Raw genomic sequence first — 27,357 nt, 5'->3', positions numbered from 1 at the left:
CCTCATCACCTAGGAGTACCATCGGGAACTTCCACAACGATTTCTGAGCCTATGGTGCACTGGGCACAAACCATGCAACTATCTTGCACTGAAACTGATACTATCACCAACTGGACTGAAGCGAGATTCCATATGATACACTTCATCTAGTAGTTCCATCGGGTGCATCTACAGTTCCATCGGGTGTGTCCAAATTGATTTCTGAGCATATGGTATGCTCCATGCAAACCATGCACCTTTCTTGCATCAAGATTAGAACTATCCCCAAACAGATAGAACCAAGATTCCACATGAGTGATGTGAACCCACTAGGGTTTTCGCCTGATCTTTCGATGAGAGGCGCTGGATAACTCGATTAGTGAATGGAGATGACGTTCACGGCCCGACTACAGCCCTCAAGACTGCGCCTTAGCAACCGATACACCGCCTCCAATGGCTGTCGCGATATTGTGGAGCGCAACACCCGGCCACTATGGCACCCGTCCTGCAAGCAATCGAAGAACCAGCAAGAACAAGTAGAACAAGTACTAAATTACCAGATGTAAATGAAGGTTTCAAACTCAATCTCTAATGAAGTGGGGTTTCGAAAACAAGAAGACGGGCGGCTGGATCAGCACGCGCGTTTACAAGCAAGTAGCGAAGGCTAAACTTTATCTAATCAAAACCCAGTTGTTCATGGCGGCTCTAGATGTAAATAAATAGAGGGGAGGACGACCAAAGGGGTGCTTGAGTCGTCCTCCAACCCTAGGACGCGTCCCTAATGGACTCAACTTGATACATGGGCCATTGGTCCAAAATAGGGTGACGCAGCACCAAAACAGAAAAAGGTGTCGGCACGAAAACAAGGACTGCGCCCGACTCATAAGCCGCATAGATATGTGGTTGGACCCATTGGAAAGTAGACTTCATGAGCTTTCCAACAAGTATAGGAACGTCCCAGTTGGAGTCCATATGACACCGTGGTGATCCATACAAGTTAGAGTTATTTTCCAGTCCGAATCCAACTCCCAAAACGTGTTGGGTTTGGATTCTTTGTTTCCTTGCTTTAGAAACGACGTGGTAACTTGACAGAGGATGTTGTGGAGGCTTGGACCTGATCTCCAATCACCTTTGTTAAGTTATCACTCTTCCCATATGCAATCAGCCCTTGAAGTTGGTGTTGCCTCAAATTCTGAATGCAGTTGAACCTTCCCTTGCTGATCTTGTCCATTATTCCTGAGCAACACCAAAGTGCACGTGTCTCCATTGTCTAAATATGATTGACTAGAGTTTAAAGCTGAACTTACTTGAAGGTTGAGTTGACGGGCACGAGCACGAGTAAGAGGACCAGCTATAGGTTGTGTCGGAGAGGATGTAGGACTAGCTATAGGTTGTGTCGGACATGTAGGATATGTATCGCTGGTGGATGTAGGATATATATCGCTGGTAGATGTAGGATATGTATCGCTGGTGTTGATGTCCTCATCATCCTCCCTTTCTTGCATTTGAGTCGTCCTCGACTCAAGCTCATATTCCTCACCCAAATAAGGCTTCAAATCTGCAATGTTAAATGTGGGACTAACCCCAAAATCTGCAGGAAGATCAAGCTTATATGCATTCTCATTAATTCGTTGCAGCACTTTAAAAGGACCATCAGCTCTAGGCATCAATTTGGATTTTCTCAGTTCTGGAAATCTATCTTTTCGCAAATGCAACCAAACCAAATCCCCAGGTTCCAGAATCAATTGCTTTCTACCTTTATCTCCCAATTTCATACGAATCTGGTGGTACCCACTACGTAAATCAACTTTTGAAAACACAACAGCACCACTTAGTTCATCTAGCATATCATCTAATCGTGGAATAGGGTGTCGATATCGAATGGTGATATTATTAATAGCTCTACAATCAACACACATACGCCATGTTCCATCTTTCTTAGGCACTAAAATTACTGGAACAACACAAGGACTAAGAGATTCTCGGACATAACCTTTGTCTAGTAGTTCTTGCACTTGTCGCTGAATTTCCTTTGTTTCCTCCAGGTTCGTCCTGGATGGTGCACGATTTGGCAAAACTGCTCCAGGAATAAGATCAATTTGGTGCTCAATCCCGCGTAGTGGAGGGAGCCCCGCTGGTACCTCACTTGGAGACACATCAGAATACTCCTGCAAAACGTTAGCAACAGCAGGGGCAAAGAACATTGCATATCCTCAATTGAAATCAAAGCATCCTTGCATATCAAAGCATAAGCAACAGAAGTGGATGCATTGAACTCATTAATATCTGATTTGGTAGCTATCATACAACGTCCTTTCAGTTTTATCTCATCTTTGTTACCAATTACAGATTTATCATTTTTATTGCTCTTGCTCTTTGCTTTAGTAGCCCTAGCAACATCAGTTTGCATAATAGTTTCAGGGGACATAGGATGCAACACAATTTTGCGATCATGGTATAGAAAAGAATACTGATTTGATCTACCATGATGCATAGAATCTCTATCAAATTGCCAAGGTCTACCTAGCAGAATGTTACAAGCTTGCATAGGCACAACATCACATTCAACAATATCTTTGTAGGATCCGATGGAAAAATTAATTCTCACAAGTCTAGTTACCTTTGCCTTACCACTGTTGTTCAGCCATTGGATGTAGTAGGGATGCGGGTGTGGTTTGGTGTTGAGGGCAAGCTTCTGCACCATATCGCTGCTTGCCAAGTTGTTGCAGCTACCTCCATCAATGATCATGCGACAAGAACGCTCTTTGATGACACACTTTGTTTGGAATAAAATGTGTCGCTGATTTTGCTCCGCCATCTCCATTTGTGCACTAAGCACTCGCTGCACGATCAAGCTCTCATAGTGGTTCGCTTCACCTGCATTAATATGTTCTTCTATTTGATCTTCATTACCTGCATGGTCAGTCGCAAGCAGTGCAAGTGTATCCTCATCAAAATCACTAGCAGATGAGTACTCACCATCATCCCTGACAATCATAACTCGCTTGTTTGGGCAGTCACGCATCATGTGCCCACTAGGGTTTTCGCCTGATCTTTCGATGAGAGGCGCTGGATAACTCGATTAGTGAATGGAGATGACGTTCACGGCCCGACTACAGCCCTCAAGACTGCGCCTTAGCAACCGATACACCGCCTCCAATGGCTGTCGCGATCTTGTGGAGCGCAACACCCGGCCACTAGGGCACTCGTCCTGCAAGCAATCGAAGAACCAGCAAGAACAAGTAGAACAAGTACTAAATTACCAGATGTAAATGAAGGTTTCAAACTCAATCTCTAATGAAGTGGGGTTTCGAAAACAAGAAGACGGGCGGCTGGATCAGCACGCGCGTTTACAAGCAAGTAGCGAAGGCTAAACTTTATCTAATCAAAACCCAGTTGTTCATGGCGGCTCTAGATGTAAATAAATAGAGGGGAGGATGACCAAAGGGGTGCTAGAGTCGTCCTCCAACCCTAGGACGCGTCCCTAATGGACTCAACTTGATACATGGGCCATTGGTCCAAAATAGGGTGACGCAGCACCAAAACAGAAAAAGGTGTCGGCACGAAAACAAGGACTGCGCCCGACTCATAAGCCGCATAGATATGTGGTTGGACCCATTAGAAAGTAGACTTCATGAGCTTTCCAACAAGTATAGGAACGTCCCAGTTGGAGTCCATATGACGCCGTGGTGATCCATACAAGTTAGAGTTATTTTCCAGTCCGAATCCAACTCCCAAAACGTGTTGGGTTTGGACTCTTTGTTTCCTTGCTTTAGAAACGACGTGGTAACTTGACAGAGGATGTTGTGGAGGCTTGGACCTGATCTCCAATCACCTTTGTTAAGTTATCACTGTTCCCATATTGTCGGTGTTTTTCCCCCGGGGGGTCACACCAACGAGTAAATTTGTATGCGTGCTCCCTTTTCCGGATGGTGATGCAAGAAGACACAGAGATTTATCCTGGTTCGGGCAAGAGAAGGCCCTACGTCCAGCGGGGGGAGAGAGTTTGTTTTATCTTGCACCTAAATGCTTGTACAGGGGCGAATACAAGCGTGGTATGAAGTGTGGAGGGCGTACTACGTATGAGCGTGGTCTTTTTTCGCTGCCCTCTTCTATTCCTGGGTCCCTCCTTTTATAGTTCCAAGGAAGGGCCTAGGGTACATATGTAGGTGTAGGAATGGGAGTCGATAGCAGCGTGGAGCGCTGACCTACTCGAGGTTTCCGTACCGGCATGCCCTCGAGCCGTCCCGTCTTAATAGCCTGGTGATGATCACGCGTGCCCCTGCATTCTGCTCTGCGCGCCGTCTTGGATTGGTTCGGCGGGTGCACGCTTATAAGGCCCGGCGGCAAATCCGGCGGAGCGGTTACGGCGTGGTCATTTGACGCCCGACTCGTCCCCAGGAAGGAGCCTGGTGAGGTCGAGGGTCGGACGCCGCACGAGGTGTCGATATCTGGAGCGCTGACCTTGGGTGTCTCGAGGGGGTCCCGATTAGACGTTCCATCCTTGTTTCCCGTGTCCTGGCATGCCCTGGGCCGTTCGGTGGGAAGGCTACAAAAAGAACGATGGGACGGAAGCCTCCCGTGGCCCATGTGTTAGGTGGGGAAGCGTCAGGCGCATTAAATGCTCCGACCCGCGTGCGCGCGTCAGGCGGCGGACAGTGTCCTTGCGCTCGACGCCCCTCGGTTCGCTCGAGCCCGCTTCCGTATTCGACGGCAGTCGCTGCTCGAGCCCTGGCCGACTCGCTCGACGGTATTTCCGTCTTCGAGGCTGCGGCCGTCGATGGTCGCCCGTGTGTACGGATGGTTTCGTTATACGCATTGGTGAGGGTACCCCTTGTTGGTACCCTCGACAGTAGCCCCCGAGTCTTCAGTCGAGCGCTGGCGCTCGAGTGAAGACTTTCGTTTTTTTTATGGTCGAGCTTCCACGGGGGCGCGCGAGCGACCCCGCGGGGGTAGCCCCCGAGCCCTCGAGGGAGTATTTAACTCCTTCGGGGGCTTATTTCGCCAAATTTTGCAGAAACGCTGTCAACACCCGTCGTGGAAAGTTCTGTTCGGCTTTGCCTTGCTTGGAGGTTTCGACGTACTCTCGATAGAGCGAGCGTCTTCCACCTCAATTTGAGTTCCTAGTGGGTAGTCCAAGTGAGAACCTGTGCCCCTTTCGAGGGGGTCAGCTGTAGCCCGGAGGCGTCCTCATAAAGCAGGGTCGACGTGGTCGAGGATACCGGTCTCGTTCGATAGAGTCCAGCGGCTCGGTGCCTCCCTTCGGGGGGATTCCTCTCGACTGTCTCAACCCTACCTTAGACATCGCCAGCGAGTCTTCGAGGCGGGCCTCGATTTTCGACCACTCGCTGGGGATCCCTGACTCTTGGCGCTCGGGATCGGCTGTCGAACCCTTTCGACGGGCCAGCCATCGACCTCTCGAGACTATCGTGGGCGCATACCTTGGCTTACGAAGTAAGGAAGCTGCCGTGCCGGTTCGTCTTTCTGCCCGTTGGGCGCACCTTTTGAGGCAAGTGACGTCGCGACACTGTATCGGCGGGGAATTCGGAGCGTCCGGCCTGTGAGGAGAGAAAGGACCGTCAGACGGCACGTTTATGGGGGGGGGCGTTACCTTATTTCTTGGATCTGTCCGTTCCTCTCCCTTCCGCCTTCTCGCTCTTATTCCTTTGCTGCCTTTGCTTTCTCGCCGTCTCACGCGCACACGCCCCCTCGAGCTGTAGTGAACCCACCGTCCCTTCAGCCGAGATGCCTGTAAGACTCGTCGCCGCCGATGACTGGCGCCCGTCGTCGATGACGGAGCGCCGGCTGTTAGAGCTTGAGAAGGAGGGACTGCTGCGCCGCCGCACCTCGCTGTCGTCGCCAGAGTGGATCGCGCCGCCGGCGAGTCACAGGGGGCCTCAGCCTCCCGAGGGCTACGTGGTGTCGTTCGCCAAGTTCCACCGCCACGGTCTGGGCGCGCCCCCAAGCCGCTTCATGCGGTCCCTCTGCTTCCATTATGGGGTGGAGCTCCAGCACTTCTCTCCGAATGCCATCACCGTAGCGGCGGTCTTCGCCGCCGTGTGTGAGGGCTTCCTGGGGATGATGCCGCACTGGGAGCTGTGGCTCCACCTCTATAGGGGCGAGCTGTTTCATGCCCCCACCGGAACTACGGGTGTAAGGAAACCCGTGCGGGCGGGTTGCCTCAATCTGGTGCAGAAGACGGGGAAGACGGACCGGCCGCGGGAGTACATCCCGATAGGGTTATCGACTAACCACGCCGGCTGGGACTCCCAGTGGTTCTACCTGCGGAACGACGACAACCTCCTGCCTTCCTACTCGGGCCGTCTGATCTTGGAGCGTCCAGCGGATTGGACGTACGGCGTCGTCCAAGCTCATCAGTCTCGGCTCGACCCTCTCCTTGACGCCCTGAAGAAGCTTCGCCAGGAAGGTTTGACCGCCGCCCTCGTCCTCTCGGCCGTCCATCACCGGAGAGTTCTCCCTCTGATGTCACGACCGTTGAGGATGGACGAGATGGGCCCTGGCGTCTCATCTCGGGACCTCGAGGCGTGTCGGATGTCCAACGAGGCTCTGGCGGACGACGAAGTCACGGCCCGAGTCAGGGCTGCCATTGCCGGTGATTTTCAGCCGGAGCATGTCAACGGCTTCCCCATGAGACCTGACGCAGGCTCGATCGATCTGGTACGCTTTCTTCTTGCGCGCATCATCGATTCGGGGTTTCCTTTCTCCCCTCTCTTTTTTCTAAGTCTACTGTAGTTTTGGCAGGGTCGGATTGATGTCCGGTCCTCGAGGCCTCCGGTAAAGGAGGACGAGGTCGATCGCGACAAACGGCGCCAATCCGCCGAAAAGCTGAAGTCTGCCAAGCACTCTGCAAAGAAGGGGGAGAAGAAGAAGAACCTCGACCGCCAAGCATTAGAGGCGCGTCGAGCCAAATCCAGGCAGAGGGGGGAGCCTGAGGAAGAATCCCCCAACGATGATGACGATGACGACGAGGACAGCGACGACTCCGAGGGTATGGCGTCGCGCCTCGATCGGATTCTCGAGGGCCCGCCTCGAGGCGACGTCGACGCCCCCCGGACGGAGGCGCCAGAGGAGGGTCCGAGCGGATCTCGTCGTCCCCGGGCCGACACCCCTCCCGCGCCCAAGGCGGGCCAAGACGCACCGCGCCCTCCCCCGGTGCCCAGGGAGAGCGGCCCGGCTGGGTCCCAGGCGTCGGGGCCGCTAACTCGTGGTCGCGCCGCGGCCTCTGAGAAAGGAGACGCCGGTCGTAGGAGCGCGGGTCCCGGCGTCCGCCAGGCGGGGACCGACGTACCTAAGCCAGTTCGTGCCCTCGAGGGGCCTGGAGCCCCGACGCGGGGTGGCTCGAGGCCCGCTGGTCGGAGTGGCGGAAGGCGAGCCGTTCTCCCCGTGGGGTAAGCCTTTTTGATGTTGCGGTTTTTGTCTTCCCATTCTTCCACCTTTCCTCTTACGCCGACCTTTTCTCAGACTGAAGCGGACCCTTGAGCAGGCCCAACCGTCTATGGCCAAGAGGCTCAGAACGGGTGCCGCCTCCAAGGAACCAGGTTCGTAGTTAATTCCCGGGCGTCGCGATGTTCTTATGCTGGTTATCATAACGTCTGACCCTTACCCTTTGTTTTGTAGGCTCATCCAGCCCCCAACCTCCAGCCGGCGTCGAGAGGGCTTCGTCTCGTCCCGCGCCTACTCCGTCGCCGCCGACTCATGATGCGGCCCCCCAGACGCGAGCGTCAGAGGGAGCCCCCGAGCCCCCTCGATTGGGGGTCGAGGGGGAACCCATCACCATCAGCGATACGTCTGATGGCAACGAAACGTCTGGGGGCGCTCGCCCTATGGAGGAAGAAGCGTCGACCCCCAACGTCGCGGGACGGACTCCCTGGCCTGCAGGCCTTCGAGCTCTCAAGGCGCAAAGGAAGATGGAGGAGGAGGAGGAGCGGGAGCGCGAGGCGACGCAGCCGTCACTGGAGCAGCAGCAGCAGCAACCCCAGCCGGAGGAGCAGCTGCAGCATCAGCAGGAGGAGCAGCAGCAGCAGCTGGGGCAGCAACTGCAGCAGCAGCTGGGGGGCCAAGAGGACGAGCCACTCGAGCCCCCGCCTCAAGGTTTGGCCGAACCGGCGCCACTGGCGTCGCAAGAGCCCGGCGATCAAGAGGGAAATTTGCCGGTGTACGGACCTCCCACCCCAGCGTGGCTCCTCCCGGGGGCGCCTGCCGCGATCCGGGCAGAGTCGGGGCGAGCGGACGGAGTCGTGGCGCTCGCCTGTATGATGCGCACCCCCACCGACCCCGAGTCCGAGATCAAGAGGACGATCTACGGCATGGACGGGATCGCCCCGGGGTTCCTCCGGGAGCGTCGAGCATGGGAGGACCGCTTTCCCTCTGAGGAGGACGAGATTGGGTCGTCAGGGAGCAAGGACGGTACGTGGAAGATGGTGGACGACGACGGGCGGTTCCCTTGCCTCGCCGACCTGTTCTTGCGCCACGGGGGTTCCCTCGAGACCGTCGAGAACTTTATCCGCGGCGTCAAGGCGCGGGCTGATCGGGAGATGGAGAACCGGTGTCCCGATTGGATTCGTATCCGAGCTTCCACCGACCCGTCCGAGCCCAACATCTTCCTCGACGACAAGAAGGAGGTCGAGAAGTGGGAGCATGTCGAGGAGCTCCGCCTTTGGATGAAACACGTGGTGGGGCTCCTATCGGACGTCATCAACAACGGGCTCGGGCCAGCTTATTTTGTAAGTGTTTCTCGAACTCCAATCTTTATGGTGCTTTCTGGTCTCTGTATTCTAATCCATCCGACCCCTGAGTCGCAGGATATGAAAGAGACCTCTCGCATCAAGTCCAGCTTCATACATGCCACGAGGGGCGGATGGGAGCAGCTTCCCCTCCTCAAAGATCAACTCCTCGAGTCGCAGGAAAAGCTGCTTAAAGCTTACAAAGATCTCATAGCACTCGAGGAGGAGAAGAAGGCGAGGGAGGCTGCTTTGGCCGAGGCCCGAGAGGTCTCGAAGAAGGCGGAGGAGGAGGCGATGCAGCTACGGGAGCGGGCTCTTACGGTCGAGGAGGCCGCGTCCAGAGCCCGGGAGGAGGCCCTGTACTACAAGAGCGTCATTGCGGACCTGGACAAGGAGAAGGGCCTTCTCCAAACCGACCTGGACTCCCTCCGCGATTCCTTCCAGAAGATGAAAGTGGCGTACGTGGATAATGAGGTCGCCAGGGGTGCCGCCGAGGACACAAAGAAGAAGGCCCTCGAAGACCTCGAGATGGAGCGAGCTCGATCCCGCAGTCTCTCTGACGACGTCGAGCGTCTGAAGGGAGAATTGCTGGAGAAGAGTGGAGCCGTCGCTCAGGCTGGCAGGGTGATCGAAGATCTCCGCGTCGCCAATACTGAGCTGGCGCGCTCCAACAGAGAGATCGAGCGTGCCAACACCAGATTGGTCGGCGAGAACACGGCCCTAGAGGAGAGCATCAAAGGTATATTTCCTTTGTCGAATTTCCTTTTCGAGGTGTGCTTGAGTTTTTCCTAAAGCTTTTTTGTATTGGCATTTACAGGGCTCAAGGACGAACTCCTGGCCGCCCAAGCTGAGGCTCGCAACGCCAAGGCTTAGCTCGAGGCTGAGGTTGCTTTGAACCGTCGAGTGCGGACGGCGATAAGCGATCTCTCGTCCTCTTGGGAGGTCGAGCCTATGGATGAGTCGAGGGAGGACGCTCGAGGCGATGCCCTGATCGACCAGTTGTGCTACATAGGCGCGACGCTGCGAGATCGGGTGCGGGACGCCCTCCACATCGGGGTGAAGCGGGCGATGGCGGTTGTCTGCTCGGGCTTCTCCTACGACATGGAGGTGGTGTCCCATGGCTTCGTCACCGACATCTCCAAGACCGACGCGGAGAACGAGGAGAGGCTCCATGCCTTGATCGACGACGCGGAGGTTCCTGGGGAAAGGTTGGCCAAGCTCTTCGAGCCTGAGGTGCTCCCTCCTGAGGCCAGCTCGGGCGGAGGCGAGGGCGGTGAGGATCGTGCCGCGGACTGAGGCCTGCGAGCCTGCTCAGGGCGCCTGAGGCCCCTTGTATGATACTTTATTAATTCTCCTGTTACGTGATATAGTATCTTTTTTTTTAATTGTTAACTGCTTATTTGTCTTTCCGCTCGAGGTTCCTTTGTTTCTCTTTGTTCCTACGTTTGTATCCCTTGCTCGCTCTTTCGTCAAAAACAACCTCGATTACCTCAAGGGTGAGGAAGTGAGTAGAGTTTCCGTAGCCCAGGGGCGTGGGAGTTCTCCGGCTCATTATCCCTCGGCCTTTGAGGGGATCGAGGCGCCTTAGCTACTCGAACCGTGCAAGGTTTACCAAGCAAGAAAGGAAAATTTCTTGGCTTTTTCGACGCTTGGGGAGGGGTCGTCCCTCTGGTAGCCCCCGAGGGGGTGCGGACTATGATGGGTCATGGTCGGCATCCCCTTTTAACGTCGAGACTATGACTCGTAACTATTTTTGGTACAGAAAGAAACCGCTCGAGGGAAAGACTTTATTTATTCATGCGTTCATTTACAAAGTCTTTGTACAAAATGTAGGATCGTAAGTCTAGGACTTCTAGGGGTAGAATCGACGTAGCTGTTCGATGTTCCATGCGTTGGTGAAGATTGCCCCCTTTTCGTCCGCCAGTTTGTACGTTCCTGGCTTAAGAACCTCGGCCACCACATACGGGCCTTCCCAAGGTGGAGTCAGCTTGTGGCGTCCTTGATTGCTTTGCCGGCGTCGTAGGACAAGGTCGCCTACGTTGAGGTCCCTCTTGCGCACGTGCTTGTCGTGGTAGCGTCGGAGTTTCTGCTGATATCTGGCAGAGTTGAGGAGGGCCATGTCTCGAGCCTCCTCGAGTTGGTCGACCGCATTTTCTTGAGTCTCTTTGTTCGATTGCTCGTTGTAAGCCTTGAGCCGTGGTGACCCATACTCGAGGTCTGTGGGGAGGATAGCTTCAGAGCCGTAGACCATGAAGAACGGGGTGTATTTTGTGGCCCTGCTTGGCGTTGTCCTAAGGCTCCATAGGACTGAGGAAAGCTCCTCGACCCATTTCTTGCCGAATTTCTTCAATCGATTGTAAATCCTTCGCTTGAGTCCTTGCAAAATCATGCCGTTGGCACGCTCGACCTGGCCGTTAGTTCGAGGGTGGGCTACTGCGGACCAGTTCACACGGATGTGATGCTGATCGCAGAAATCCAAGAACTTTCTGCCGGTGAACTGAGTGCCGTTGTCGGTGATGATGACATTGGGGATCCCAAACCGATGGATGATGTCGGAGAAGAAAAGGACGGCCTGCTCGGAGCGGATGTTGGTGATGGGTCGAGCCTCGATCCATTTGGAGAACTTGTCAATGGCCACCAGCAGATGGGTGTACCCTCCTTTCGCCTTTTGTAGAGGTCCTACTAAATCGAGCCCCCATACCGCAAACGGCCAGGTGATGGGGATCATCTGAAGAGCGTGGGCGGGCAGATGCGTCTGCTTGGCGTAGAACTGGCACCCATGACACGAGCGTACGAGCTCGATGGCATCCGCCACGGCCGTTGGCCAGTAAAAGCCTTGCCGAAAAGCGTTTCCTACAAGGGTCCGTGGGGCGGCGTGGTGGCCACAAGCCCCCGAGTGCAGGTCATCGAGGAGTTTTCGGCCTTCCTCTACGGTGATGCAACGTTGTAAGACCCCCGTCGGGCTCTGTCGATATAGCTCGTTGTCTTCGCCATAGATCACATATGATTTAGCCCGTCGAGCGATACGACGGGCTTCTGTCCTGTCTTCTGGTAACTCGCCGTGGATGAGGCAGTCGAGGAACGGTGTGCGCCAATCGAATGGTCGACCTGGCCGTCGTTCTATCTCCACCATCAAGAGCGTATCGACAGCATTGGTTGGTTGGGTGGCGATGGCGTCGATGCCAGCTCCCGTGCCTAGGTCGACGGATGGCTCGTGAAGATCTTTTGAGAATGCGTCAGGCAGCACCGTGCCTCTAGTCGATGCGATCTTGGCGAGTTCGTCGGCTGCCTCGTTGTAGCGTCGAGCAACATGGACAAGCTCGAGGCCGTGGAACCTGTCTTCGAGTCGACGGACCTCCTTGCAGTATGCTTCCATCTTTGGGTCGTGGTAGCTCGAGGTTTTCATTACTTGGTCGATGACGAGTTGGGAGTCACCTCGGACGTCGAGGCGTCGGACTCCTAACTCGATAGCGATCTTGAGACCGTTGACGAGGGCCTCATATTCTGCGACATTATTAGATGCGGCAAAATGAATCCTGATTACGTACCTCATGTGGACGCCCAAGGGTGAGATGAACAGCAGGCCGGCCCCGGCCCCAGTTTTCATGAGTGACCCGTCGAAATACATTGTCCACAGCTCCGCCTGGACCTGAGTCGGGGGAAGCTGGGAGTCTATCCATTCCGCGACGAAGTCTACCAGGGCTTGCGATTTGATGGCCTTTCGAGGCGCGTAAGTGAGAGTCTCGCTCATGAGCTCGACCGACCACTTAGCTATTCTTCCCGTGGCCTCCTTGCTCTGGATTATCTCGCCCATGGGGAAAGAAGAGACCACCGTGATAGGATGACCAAGGAAGTAATGCTGCAGTTTGCGGCGGGCAAGGATTACGGCGTAGATCAGCTTCTGGATTTGGGGGTAACGCGCCTTGGTCTCCGAAAGCACCTCGCTGACGAAATAGACTGGCCTTTGGACCGGCAGCGCATGACCCTCCTCTTGTCTTTCGACCACCACCGCCGCGCTGACGACCTGGGTCGTCGACGCGACGTAGAGGAGCAGCGGCTCTGCAGGTTGAGGTGGAACCAGGACTGGTGCCGAGGTCAACGTCTTTTTCAACTTCTCGAGTGCTTGCTCGGCCTCGGGGGTCCAGGAAAAGCGCTCGACCTTCTTTAGGAGTCGATACAATGGTAATGCCTTTTCTCCTAGTCTCGAGATGAAACGACTCAAAGCTGCCAGGCACCCCGTGACTCTCTGTACACCCTTGATGTCTCGGATCGGCCCCATTCTCGTGATGGCCGAGACTTTCTCGGGGTTGGCCTCGATGCCGCGCTGTGAAACGATATATCCTAGGAGCATGCCTCGAGGTACACCGAAGACGCACTTCTCGGGATTGAGCTTGATCTGGCTGATGCGTAGACAGCTAAAGGCAATCTCGAGGTCCTGGATCAGGTCTCCTCGTCGCTTTGACTTGACGACAATATCGTCGACGTAGGCTTCGACCGTCGACCCTATGTGTTTGCCGAATACGTGGAGCATGCAACATTGATACGTGGCTCCGGCGTTTCGAAGCCCGAATGGCATGGTCATGTAGCAATACATCCCAAAAGGTGTGATGAAAGAGGTCGCGAGCTGGTCGGACTCCTTCATTTTTATTTGATGGTAACCGGAATATGCATCAAGGAAAGAAAGGGTTTCACATCCCGCGGTAGAATCGACAATCTGATCAATGCGTGGCAATGGAAAGGGAACTTTTGGACATGCTTTATTCAAACTAGTATAATCGACACACATCCTCATTTTCCCATTCTTTTTCTTAACTAATACAGGGTTCGCTAACCAGTCAGGATGATGAACCTCCTTGATGAATCCGGCCGTCAAAAGCTTGTGGACTTCCTCGTCGATGATCTTGCGCTTTTCCTCGTCGAATCGGCGCAACCGCTGCTTCACTAGCTTGGAACCGGCTCGAATCTCCAAGGAGTGCTCGGCGACTTCCCTCGGTATGCCTGGCATGTCCGAGGGACTCCATGCAAACATACAGCATTTGCACGGAGAAAGTCGACGAGCACGGCTTCCTATTTGGGGTCGAGGTCGGCGCTGATCGTCAGCACCTTCCCGTCGGAGTTGTTGGGGTCGAGCGAGATCTTCTTGGTTCCTTCCGCCGCCTCGAAGCTGCCCGCGTGGCGCTTAGGCTCTGGAGCCTCAGCGGCCAGGGCCTCGAGCTTCGTGATGATCTCGGTGGAGTTCTCGACCGCCTCCCCGTACTCGACGCACTCGACATCGCACTCGTAGGCATGCTCGAAGGAGGAACTGACAGTGATGACGCCTTTGGGACCGGGCATCTTCAGCTTCAAGTAGGTGTAGTTGGGTATAGCCATGAACTTGGCGTAGCCCGGGCGCCCGATGATGGCGTGGTACGTGCCTCGGAACCCAACCACCTTAAAGGTGAGGGTCTCCTTCCTGAAGTTAGCCGCCGTGCCGAAGCAGACCGGTAGGTCAATTCGACCTACTGGCAGTGCCTTTTTCCCTGGCACGACGCCGTGGAAACCGCCGGCGCTCGGCTGGAGGCGTCCTCTATCGATGCCGAGGAGGTCGAGGGTCTCGAGGTAGATGATGTTGAGGCTGCTGCCACCATCCATTAGCACTTTCGAGAGTCGGGTGTTGATGATGATGGGGTCGACGACAAGCGGGTAGACGCCCGGGGCGACTACCTTGTCGGGGTGGTCCTCTCAGTTGAAAGTGATAGGGGTGCTTGACCAGCTAAGGTATTGGGGCACCGCCATTCTTGCTGCAAAGACTTCGCGACGCTCCCTTTTGCGCTGCCTCATGGTCAATTGAGTCGAGGGCCCGCCGTAGATCATGTAGCAGTCGTGGACGGCGGGGAAGCCGTCGTCATCTTTGTTGTCCTCCTGGCCGCCAGCCTTCTCTTTCTTGGAGTCATCACGCGTATCTTTTTTGAACCCCGGACTGTCGAAATGCCTTCTTAGCATACGACAATCCTTGAGCTTGTGGTTGGCGCCTCCCTTATGGTAAGGGCATGGCTCTTCCAACATTTTGTCGAAGATGCCTCCATCCGGAGGGCCTCGAGGCTTCTTTCGATCCATGGCGGCGACAAGGTTGTCGTCGGAATCTTCCCGATGGAACTGCCGCACTTTCTGCTTCTTTTTATTTTTCTTGAGGCCCCGACTGGGGGTCCTATCTTCGTCGATGGGCTGCTTGCCTTTTCTTCCCTCTGAGCTGAAGAAGGCGCCGACTGCCTCCTCCCCTGCCGCGTAGTTGGCTACTACGTCCATCAGCTCGTCGACGGTCTGAGGTCGATTGCGACCTAATTCCCGCACCAAGTCTCGACTGGTGGTGCCCGAGACAAACGCCAAGATGACGTCGTGGTCAGGGATGTGCGGCAGCTCGGTGCGCTGTTTCGAGAAGCGTCGGGCATACTCCCGAAGAGTTTCTCCCGTCTTCTGCTTGCACTTGCTTAGGTCCCACGAGTTCCCTGGCCGTATGTAGGTCCCTTTGAAGTTACCCTCGAAGACTCTGACCAAATCAACCTAGTTGTGGATCTGATTGGCAGGGAGTTCCTCGAGCCATCGACGGGCGGTGTCGGAGAGAAAAAGGGGTAGCTGTCTGATGATGGCTCGGTCATCGCCTCGAGCGCCACCTAGCTAACAGGCCAACCTGAAATCGGCCAGCCATAACTCTGGCTTGGTCTCTCCGTTGTACTTCGCGATGCTGGTCGGGGGTCGAAACGGATTGGGCAGGGGCGTGCTGCGGATCGCCCTGCTGAACACCCGTGGGCCTGGTGGCTCGGGGGCCACCCGGTCCTCGTCGCTGTCGTATCTTCCGCCGCGATGCGCGCAATAACCGCGCTCTTCCGCGTCTCCGTGCCGGCGGCGCCTATTTTCTTTGATGTCGTGCCGCGCGTCGTGTCGACGTTGATTGTCGGCAGGGAGGATGAGAGCGGTCTTTCTACCTCGAGGGGGAGGTTGTTGATGGACTGACACCTCCTCTTCGTTTAGTGGCTGCTCGTCGCGCTTCTCTGTGGCGGCTCCTCGTCATCGAGACGCCGAACTTTCGGCTTGTTGAACCGCTGCCACCTGGAGCAATGTCTGTACTTCATCTCGAATGCGTCGGGCCTGGGAATTCGACGGCTCTGGCATGTTACGTAGCAGCATCGTCGCTGCCACTACATTCTGGCCTGCTCAAGGGAAACGGCTGACAGGTTGCTCCGCCTCTGCGTCGCCGATGATCTGTCGATGTACCTCTCGAGCGCGTCTGCGGACACTTCCGCCCGGCGGGTAGGGCAGGTCTTGTTCGAGGATTTGCTCGAGCAGGACGAGGCGCTCGCGGTCTTCGTCGAGCTTCATCTTGAGCTCCCGCAGCTGCGCGAGCTGTGCGGTTCTATCTTCCTGAGGAAGAGGGTCAAGCCATCCGTCGTTCCCAGGCGTCTTGGGGTCTTCTTGCGCCGCGGGGGCTCGACCACCCGCAGCAGCGTCCCGTGTCTCGTCGGTGGTTTCTGCCGCCCCGTCGATGTGATAGCATTCCCTCGTAGGGTCATAGCTGTCTGTCTCGGAGTGGGAGTCCGGTTCGGCGGCGTAGAAACACCCACGTCCTTCCTCCAGCAATCGTTGCCTGAGGGAGGTGATCGAGTATCGTCCGGGGCCTAGACGATGGAGGCCTCGTACTCGGGAAAGGTCCGGCAGCTCGGACGCCGGCCGCCGCGCTTCAGAGCCATGTGGGAGGACCATGGGTCTTTCCACGTACGTCTGGGCGTTTGGGCATATCGTCCTGGCGAGCGACGCCGCGGCGTTGTCCATTCCGAACGGCAGTGCCGCCCTTGGAGAGAACAACCCATGTGGAAGTAGCCTAGCTGCGGTGGGGGAGAGGGCGCGAGACGCGTCACCTCCCGACGTCGCGCGGTGCTGAGTCGTCGCACTTGTTGCTTCGTCACACGGTGCTGCCGACTCGTGGCTCATGTCCTGCCTCGCACGAGTTGTTGGTCGTGCTGAAGCGGAGGGGCCGCGGTGGTGCTGTCCGTGCCTCTTCTTAGGCGGGGAGGCGTGGTGATGAGGGCGTCTCGGGGCCTTCAACCGTGCTGGCGTAACGCGGGCTCCTCCTGGTCCTTTGACTGAGAGCAAGATCATGTCGTAGCCGGAGCCCGTAGACATGAACTCGAGACTCCCAAACCAAATCACCGTGGAGCGCGGAAACGGCGAGGCAAGAGTAGCCATCCGGAAAGGAGTGGGAAATCAATGAAAAACACGCAGGACCCCTACCTGGCGCGCCAACTGTCGGTGTTTTTCCCCCGGGGGGTCACACCAACGAGTAAATTTGTATGCGTGCTCCCTTTTCCGGATGGTGATGCAAGAAGACACAGAGATTTATCCTGGTTCGGGCAAGAGAAGGCCCTACGTCCAGCGGGGGGAGAGAGTTTGTTTTATCTTGCACCTAAGTGCTTGTACAGGGGCGAATACAAGCGTGGTATGAAGTGTGGAGGGCGTACTACGTATGAGCGTGGTCTTTTTTCGCTGCCCTCTTCTATTCCTGGGTCCCTCCTTTTATAGTTCCAAGGAAGGGCCTAGGGTACATATGTAGGTGTAGGAATGGGAGTCGATAGCAGCGTGGAGCGCTGACCTACTCGAGGTTTCCGTACCGGCATGCCCTCGAGCCGTCCCGTCTTAATAGCCTGGTGATGATCACGCGTGCCCCTGCATTCTGCTCTGCGCGCCGTCTTGGATTGGTTCGGCGGGTGCACGCTTATAAGGCCCGGCGGCAAATCCGGCGGAGCGGTTACGGCGTGGTCATTTGACGCCCGACTCGTCCCCAGGAAGGAGCCTGGTGAGGTCGAGGGTCGGACGCCGCACGAGGTGTCGATATCTGGAGCGCTGACCTTGGGTGTCTCGAGGGGGTCCCGATTAGACGTTCCATCCTTGTTTCCCGTGTCCTGGCATGCCCTGGGCCGTTCGGTGGGAAGGCTACAAAAAGAACGATGGGACGGAAGCCTCCCGTGGCCCATGTGTTAGGTGGGGAAGCGTCAGGCGCATTAAATGCTCCGACCCGCGTGCGCGCGTCAGGCGGCGGACAGTGTCCTTGCGCTCGACGCCCCTCGGTTCGCTCGAGCCCGCTTCCGTATTCGACGGCAGTCGCTGCTCGAGCCCTGGCCGACTCGCTCGACGGTATTTCCGTCTTCGAGGCTGCGGCCGTCGATGGTCGCCCGTGTGTACGGATGGTTTCGTTATACGCATTGGTGAGGGTACCCCTTGTTGGTACCCTCGACACATATGCAATCAGCCCTTGAAGTTGGTGTTGCCTCAAATTCTGAATGCAGTTGAACCTTCCCTTGCTGATCTTGTCCATTATTCCTGAGCAACACCAAAGTGCACGTGTCTCCATTGTCTAAATATGATTGACAAGAGTTTAAAGCTGAACTTACTTGAAGGTTGAGTTGACGGGCACGAGCACGAGTAAGAGGACCAGCTATAGGTTGTGTCGGAGAGGATGTAGGACCAGCTATAGGTTGTGTCGGACATGTAGGATATGTATCGCTGGTGGATGTAGGATATATATCGCTGGTAGATGTAGGATATGTATCGCTGGTGTTGATGTCCTCATCAATGAGCCTCTTCACCAAGGAGTACCATCGCGTGCCTCCAAGATTATGGTATGTTTTATGCAAACCGTGCACCTATCTTGCATCAAGATTAGAACTATATCCAAACAGACAGAACCAAGATTCCACATGAGCCTCTTCACCAAGGAGTACCATCGCATGCGTCCAAAATAGTTTCTTAGCCTATGGTGCATTAGGCACAAACCGTGTACCTATCTTGCACCGAAACTAACACTATCTCCAAAGAGACCGAAGTGAGATTCTATATGACACACGTCATCTAGGAGTTCTATTGGATGCTTCCAAATATATTTCTAAGCATATGGTACGTTCGATGCAATTCGTGCACCTATCTTGCATCTAGATTAACACTATCTCCAAACAAAGCAAACTGAGCTTCCACTTGAGCCCCTTTACCCAGGAGTATCATCGGGTGCATCCAAAATGGTTTCTTATCCTATGATGCATTAGGCGCAAACTGTGTACCTATCTTGCACCAAAACTAACTCTCCCTCTAAACAGACCAAAGCGAGATTCTATATGACACATGTCATCTAGGAGTTCTATTGGGGTGTGTCTAAATGGATTTCTTAGCATATGGTATGTTCCATGCAAACCGTACACCTATCTTGCATCAAGATTAGCACTATCTCCAAACAGATCGAACCGACCTTCCACGTGAGCCTCTTCACCTAGGATTATCATCGGATGCTTCCATAATGGTTTCTGAGCCTATGGTGCATTATGCGTAAACGATGCACCAATCATCCACCTAAACTAACAATGTCTGCAAACTGATTGAAGCGAGATTCCAAATGACACACATGATCTAGGAGTTCTATTGGGTGCGTACAAATTGATTTATGAGAATATGGTATGTTCTATGCAAACCGTACACCTATCTTTCATCAAGACTAGCACTATCTCCAAACAGACCGAACCGAGCTTTCACTTGAGCCTCTTCACCTAGGAGTACTATCGGGAACTTCCACAACGATTTCTGAGCCTATGGTGCACTAGGCACAAACCATGCAACTATCTTGCACCGAAACTAATACTATTTCCAACTGGACGGAAGCGAGATTCCATATGATAAACTTTATCTAGTAGTTCCATCGGGTGCATCTACAGTTCCATCGGGAGTGTCCAAATTGATTTCTAAGCATATGTTATGTTCCATGCCAACCGTGCACCTATCTTGCACCAAGATTGGAACTATCTTCAAATAGACAGAACCAAGGTTCCACATGAGCCTCTTCACCAAGGAGTACCATCGCGTGCGTCCAAAATAGTTTCTTAGCCTATGGTGCATTAGGCACAAACCGTGTACCTATCTTGCACCGAAACTAACACTATCTCCAAAGAGATCGAAGTGAGATTCTATATGACACACGTCATCTAGGAGTTCTATTGGGTGCTTCCAAATATATTTCTAAGCATATGGTACGTTCGATGCAATTCATGCACCTATCTTGCATCTAGATTAACACTATCTCCAAACAAAGCAAACTGAGCTTCCACTTGAGCCCCTTTACCTAGGAGTATCATCGGGTGCATCCAAAATGGTTTCTTATCCTATGATGCATTAGGCGCAAACTGTGTACCTATCTTGCACCAAAACTAACTCTCTCTCCAAACAGACCAAAGCGAGATTCTATATGACACATGTCAACTAGGAGTTCTATTGGGGTGTGTCTAAATGGTTTTCTTAGCATATGGTATGTTCCATGCAAACCGTACACCTATCTTGCATCAAGATTAGCACTATCTCCAAACAGATCGAACCGACCTTCCACTTGAGCCTCTTCACCTAGGAGTATTATCGGGTGCTTCCATAATGGTTTACGAGCCTATGGTGCATTATGCGCAAACCATGCACCAATCTTGCACCTAAACTGTCTCCAAACAGATTGAAGCGAGATTCCATATGACACACATGATCTAGGAATTCTATCGGGTGCGTCCAAATTTTTTTATGAGAATATGGTACGTTCTATGCAAACCGTACACCTATCTTTCATCAAGATTAGCACTATCTCCAAATAGACCGAACCGGGCTTTAACTTGAGCCTCTTCACCTAGGAGTACCATCAGGAACTTCCACAACGATTCCTGAGCCTATGGTGCACTGGGCACAAACCATGCAACTATCTTGCACCGAAACTAATACTATCTCCAACTGGACGGAAGCGAGATTCCATATGATAAACTTCATCTAGTAGTTCCATCGGGTGCATCTACAGTTCCATCGGGTGTGTCCAAATTGATTTATGAGCATATGGTATGTTCCATGCAAACCGTGCACCTATCTTGCATCAAGATTGGAACTATCTTCAAACAGACAGAACCAAGGTTCCACATGAGCCTCTTCACCAAGGAGTACCATTGCGTGCGTCCAAAATAGTTTCTTAGCCTATGGTGCATTTGGCACAAACCGTGTACCTATCTTGCACCAAAACTAACACTATCTCCAAAGAGACCGAAGTGAGATTCTATATGACACACATCATCTAGGAGTTCTATTGGGTGCTTCCAAATATATTTCTAAGCATATGGTACGTTCGATGCAATTCGTGCACCTATCTTGTATCAAGATTAGCACTATCTCCAAACAAAGCAAACTGAGCTTCCACTTGAGCCCCTTTACCCAGGAGTATCATCGGGTGCATCCCAAATAGTTTCTGAGCCTATGGTGCACTGGGCACAAACCATGCAACTATCTTGCACCGAAACTAATACTATCTTCAACTGGACGGAAGCGAGATTCCATATGATAAACTTCATCTATTAGTTCCATGGGGTGCATCTACAGTTCCATCGGGTGTGTCCAAATTGATTTATGAGCATATGGTATGTTCCATGCAAACCGTGCACCTATCTTGCATCAAGATTGGAACTATCTTCAAACAGACAGAACCAAGGTTCCACATGAGCCTCTTCACCAAGGAGTACTATCGCGTGCGTCAAAAATAGTTTCTTAGCCTATGGTGCATTTGGCACAAACCGTGTACCTATCTTGCACCAAAACTAACACTATCTCCAAAGAGACCGAAGTGAGATTCTATATGACACACATCATCTAGGAGTTCTATTGGGTGCTTCCAAATATATTTCTAAGCATATGGTACGTTCGATGCAATTCGTGCACCTATCTTGCATCAAGATTAGCACTATCTCCAAACAAAGCAAACTGAGCTTCCACTTGAGCCCCTTTACCCAGGAGTATCATCGGGTGCATCCAAAATGGTTTCTTAGCCTATGATGCATTAGGCGCAAACTGTGTACCTATCTTGCACCAAAACTAACTCTGTCTCCAAATAGACCAAAGCGAGATTCCATATGACACATGTCATCTAGGAGTTCTATTGCGATGCATCCAAATAGATTTCTTAGCATATGGTATGTTCCATGAAAACCGTGCACCTATCTTGCGTCAAGATTAGCATTATCTCCAAACAGATCAAACCGATCTTCCACTTGAGCCTCTTCATCTGGTAGTACTATCGGGTGCTTCCATAATGGTTTCCGAGCCTATGGTGCATTATGCGCAAACCATGCACCAATCTTGCACCTAAACTGTCTCCAAATAGATTGAAGCGAGATTCCATATGACACACATGATCTAGGACTGCTATCGGGTGCGTCCAAATTGATTTCTGAGAATACGGTACGTTCCATGCAAACCGTACACCTATCTTTCATCAAGATTAGCACTATCTCCAAACAGACCGAACCAAGCTTTCACTTGAGCCTCTTCACCTAGGAGTACCATCGGGAACTTCCACAACGATTTCTGAGCCTATGGTGCACTGGGCACAAACCATGCAACTATCTTGCACCGAAACTAATACTATCTCCAACTGGACGGAAGCGAGATTCCATATGATAAACTTCATCTATTAGTTCCATGGGGTACATCTACAATTCCATCGGGTGTGTCCAAATTGATTTATGAGCATATGGTATGTTCCATGCAAACCGTGCACCTATCTTGCATCAAGTTTGGAACTATCTTCAAACAGATAGAACCAAGGTTCCACATGAGTCTCTTCAACAAGGAGTACTATCGCGTGCGTCCAAAATAGTTTCTTAGCCTATGGTGCATTTGGCACAAACCGTGTACCTATCTTGCACCGAAACTAACACTATCTCGAAAGAGACCGAAGTGAGATTCTATATGACACATGTCATCTAGGAGTTCTATTGGGTGCTTCCAAATATATTTCTAAGCATATGGTACGTTCGATGCAATTTGTGCACCTATCTTGCATCTAGATTAGCACTATCTCCAAACAAAGCAAACTGAGCTTCCACTTGAGCCCCTTTAACCAGGAGTATCATCGGGTGCATCCAAAATGGTTTCTTAGCCTATGATGCATTAGGCGCAAACTGTGTACCTATCTTGCACCAAAACTACCTCTGTCTTCAAACAGACCTAAGCGAGATTCTATATGACACATGTCATCTAGGAGTTCTATTGGGTGCGTCCAAATGGATTTCTTAGCATATAGTATGTTCCATGCAAACCGTGCACCTATCTTGCATCAAGATTAGCACTATCTCCAAACAGACCGAACCGACCTTCCACTTGAGCCTCTTCACCTAGGATTGTCATCGGGTGCTTCCATAATGGTTTCTGAGCCTATGGAGCATTATGCGCAAACGATGCACCAATCTTCCACCTAAACTAACAATGTCTCCAAACATATTGAAGCGAGATTCCAAATGACACACATGATCTAGGAGTTCTATCGGGTGCGTCCAAACTGATTTATGAGAATATGGTACGTTCTATGCAAACCGTACAGCTATCTTTCATCAATATTAGCACTATCTCCAAACAGACCGAACCGAGCTTTCACTTGAGCCTCTTCACCTAGGAGTACCATCGGGAACTTCCACAACGATTTCTGAGCCCCTATGGTGCACTGGGCACAAACCATGCAACTATCTTGCACCGAAACTAATACTATCTCCAACTGGACTGAAGCGAGATTCCATATGATACACTTCATCTAGTAGTTCCATCGGCTGCATCTACAGTTCCATCGGGTGTGTCCAAATTGATTTCTAAGCATATGGTATGTTCCATGCAAACCGTGCACCTATCTTGCATCAACATTAGAACTATCTCCAAATAGACAGAACCAAGATTCGACATGAGCCTCGCCAACAAGTGTACAGCAATGGAGGAAGTGTATCGGTGCTGCAGCACAAGACCTGTCAAGCTGTAGAGTATGTGGAGCTATAGGTGGGCTGAAACAAGGAACGAACTAGCACCACGTTAGTTATAAAAGCGAGCTGAATAAGCGTTCGACGATGGTACTGTGCTGGTCCTAGGCTAGACCGTGCTAGAGACGCGAGCCTGGACACAAAGGAAAACCACAGCACACCCCCGAAAATAAGGTGGAAGAAACCTAAAATCAATATGAAAAACAGCCCCTTCTTTTTTTTGAATCTTTTCTCTTTTTTTTTCTTTTTTTGGGCAACCTCAAAAACTGATTATATGAACAAAAGAATACAAAAGAGCAATTCGCTACACACACTTTTTCCCGAAAGTACACTCTCTCTCTCTCTCTCTCTCTCTCTCTAGAGTAAGGCCGAACAAGTATGGAGTTATCCTTCTTTTTTTATCACGTTGGTGGAACTCAGATTGGAACTCTACTCGATCCGGACCAAGACCACAGTTCAATTCGGACTTCGCAACAGATTCGACAGAGAGAAGATATGGTAATACTCGGCTGTGTATAGATGGTGACAAGAACTCGAAACTCTAAAAGACTAGACACTAAGACCAGCAACTCGACACAAACCGAAGCAACGCAAATTCAACAAGCCCTAACTAAAACGGTACTAGCCAAGGCACAAAGGTTTAATAGGATTATGGAAAAACTAATCTACTATATTTTTTTTGGCTTTTCTGGACTATAGGAAATTAATTAAAAACAGCAAAGGATTAGAAGTCTCTCACCGAAGAACCTTGCTCTGATTACCAACTGATGTGAACCCGCTAGGGTTTTTGCCCGATCTTTTGATGAGAGACGGGGATAACTCGATTGGTGGATGGAGATGACGTTCACGGCCCGACTACAGCCCTCAAGACCGCGCCTTAGCAACCGATACACCACGTCCAATAGCCGTCACGATCTTGTAGAGCGCAACAACCAGCCCCTAGGGCTCCCGTCCTGCAAGCAATCGAAGAACTAGCAAGAACGAGGAAACAAGCACTGAATTTGCAAGATGAATTGAAGGTTTCAAACTGAATCTTAATCAACAATGGGGTTCCGAAGACAAGGAGACGGGCGGCTGAGCCTGCACGCGCGCCTACAAACAAGTAGCGAAGGCTAAACTTGATCTAAACAAAACCCAACGACTATAGCGGCTCTAGAGGGATATAAGTAGATGGATTGACGACCAAAGAGGTGTTGGGGTCGTCCTCCAACCCTAGGACGCGTCCCTAATGGACCCAACTTGATACATGGGCCATCAGCCCAAAATGAGGTGACGCAGCACCCTGGACAGCAAGACCTATCGATGGTAATTGGATTATTGCCGCTACTGCCGAACAGGTATTGACGTGGGACTTGATTTATATGAAAGTAGACTTGATAAGCTTTCCAACAAGTCCTGAAGCGCCTGAATCCAAATCCGTATGCAACCGTGGTAACGGTCACAAGTTGGCGCTTTGCTGCTGTCCGAATCCAGCGAGCGTGAGTCCTTCTCCCTTTCGGTCTTCTCCTTGGTTCCTAATCAAAACAAGAGTACATGCGTTTCCATTGTCTAAACAAGATGGACACGAGCTTATCAAGGAACTCACTTGATTATTAAGTTGACGAATACGAGCACGAGTAAGAGGACCAGCTATAGGTTGTGGCGGAGAGGATGTATCGCTGGTGTTGATGTCCTCATCAGTGCACCTATCTTGCATCAAGATTAGAACTATATCCAAACAGACAGAACCAAGGTTCCACATGAGCCTCTTCAACAAGGAGTACCATCGCGTGCATCCAAAATAATTTCTTAGCCTATGGTGCATTTAGCACAAACCGTGTACCTATATTGCACCGAAACCAACACTATCTCCAAAGAGATCGAAGTGAGTTTCTATATGACACACATCATCTAGGAGTTCTATTGGGTGCTTCCAAATATATTTCTAAGCATATGGTACGTTCGATGCAATTTGTGCACCTATCTTGTATCAAGATTAGCACTATCTCCAAACAAAGCAAACTGAGCTTCCACTTGAGCCCCTTTACCCAGGAGTATCACGGGTGCATTCAAAATGGTTTCTTAGCCTATGATGCATTAGGCGCAAACTATGTACCGTTCTTGCACCAAAACTAACTCTGTCTCCAAATAGACCAAAGCGAGATTCCATATGACACATGTCATCCAGGAGTTCTATTGCGATGCATCCAAATAGATTTCTTAGCATATGGTATATTCCATGAAAATCGTGCACCTATCTTTCATCAAGATTAGCACTATCTCCAAACAGATCGAACCGACCTTCCACTTGAGCCTCTTCACCTAGGAGTATTATCGGGTGCTTCCATAATGGTTTCCGAGCCTATGGTGCATTATGCGCAAACCATGCACCAATGTTGCACCTAAACTGTGACCCTATGGTGCATTAGGCGCAAAACGTGCACCTATCTTGCACTAAAACTAACATTTTCTCTAAATAGACCAAACTGAGACTCCATGTGACACACATAATCTAAGAGTTCTATTGGGTGCGTACAAATTGATTTCTAAGCATATGGTACGTTGCATGCAAACTGTGCACCTATCTTACATCAAGATTAGCACTATCTCCAAACAGACCGAACCGAGCTTCCACATCGGGTGCTTCCACAATGGTTTCTGAGCCTATGGTGCATTAGACACAAACCATGCACCTATCTTGCACCGAAACTAACATTGTCTCCAAACATACCGAAGCGAGATTCTATATGACACACATTATCTAGGAGTTCTATCGGGTGCGTCGAAATTGATTTCCGAGCATATGGTACGTTCCATGCAAACCGTGCACCTATATTGCATCAAGATTAGCACTATCTCCAAGCCAAGCTTCCACTTGAGCCCCTTTACCTAGGAGTACCATCGCGTGCGTCCTAAATGTTTTCTTAGCCTCTAGTGCATTAGGCGCAAACCGTGCACCTATCTTGCACCAAAACTAACATTATCTCCAAATAGACCGAAGTGAGATTCCATATGACATATGCCATTAAGAGTTCTATTAGTTGTCTCTAAATTAATTTCTGAGCATATGGTACGTTCCATGCAAACAAACACCTATCATGCATCAAGATTAGCACTATCTCCAAACAGACCAAACCGAGCTTCCACTTGAGCCTGTTCACCTAGGAGTATCATCGGGTGCTTCCACAATGGTTTCTAAGCCTATGGTGCATTAAGCGCAAACCGTGCACCTATCTTGCATCGAAACTAACACTGTCTACAAATGTACTGGAGCGAGATTCCATATGACACACATCATCTAGGAGTTCTATTGGGTGCGTCCAAATTGATTTCTGAGCAGATGTATGTTCCATGTAAACCATCCATCTATCTTGCTTCAAGATTAGCACTATCTTCAAACAGACCAAACCGAGCTTTCACTTGAGCCTCTTCACCTAGGAGTACCATTGGGTGCTTGGACAATGGTTTCTGATCCTATGGTGCATTAGTTGCAAACCATGCACCTATCTTGCAACGAAGCTGTGGCAGAACCCCCTAAGTGTTCGGGCCCACCGGCACCTGCCATTGTCCTAAGGACCTCTGACGGTGATGCCGGGAGTCCTCCCACCTTAGAAGTCCGATGAGCATTGCTGGACGCTCATTCCACTGCTACCTGTGGCGTACCAAGCTGGCTCGTTCTGACCACTGGTAGTGGTCAAACAACGAGAACTGCTTCTTCTCGCCCTTACAGGATAGCAAGTGGCCACCTTAACACCAGGATCATTCGCTGCGAAGATAAAGCAGTAACTCGACGACACAAGACCAAAAATAATATTTCAGAGGGA

This window comes from Sorghum bicolor, chromosome 9 (assembly GCF_000003195.3).
Source record: "Sorghum bicolor cultivar BTx623 chromosome 9, Sorghum_bicolor_NCBIv3, whole genome shotgun sequence".
NCBI classification, from domain to species: Eukaryota; Viridiplantae; Streptophyta; class Magnoliopsida; order Poales; family Poaceae; genus Sorghum; species Sorghum bicolor.
This window is presented reverse-complemented; position numbering follows the sequence as displayed.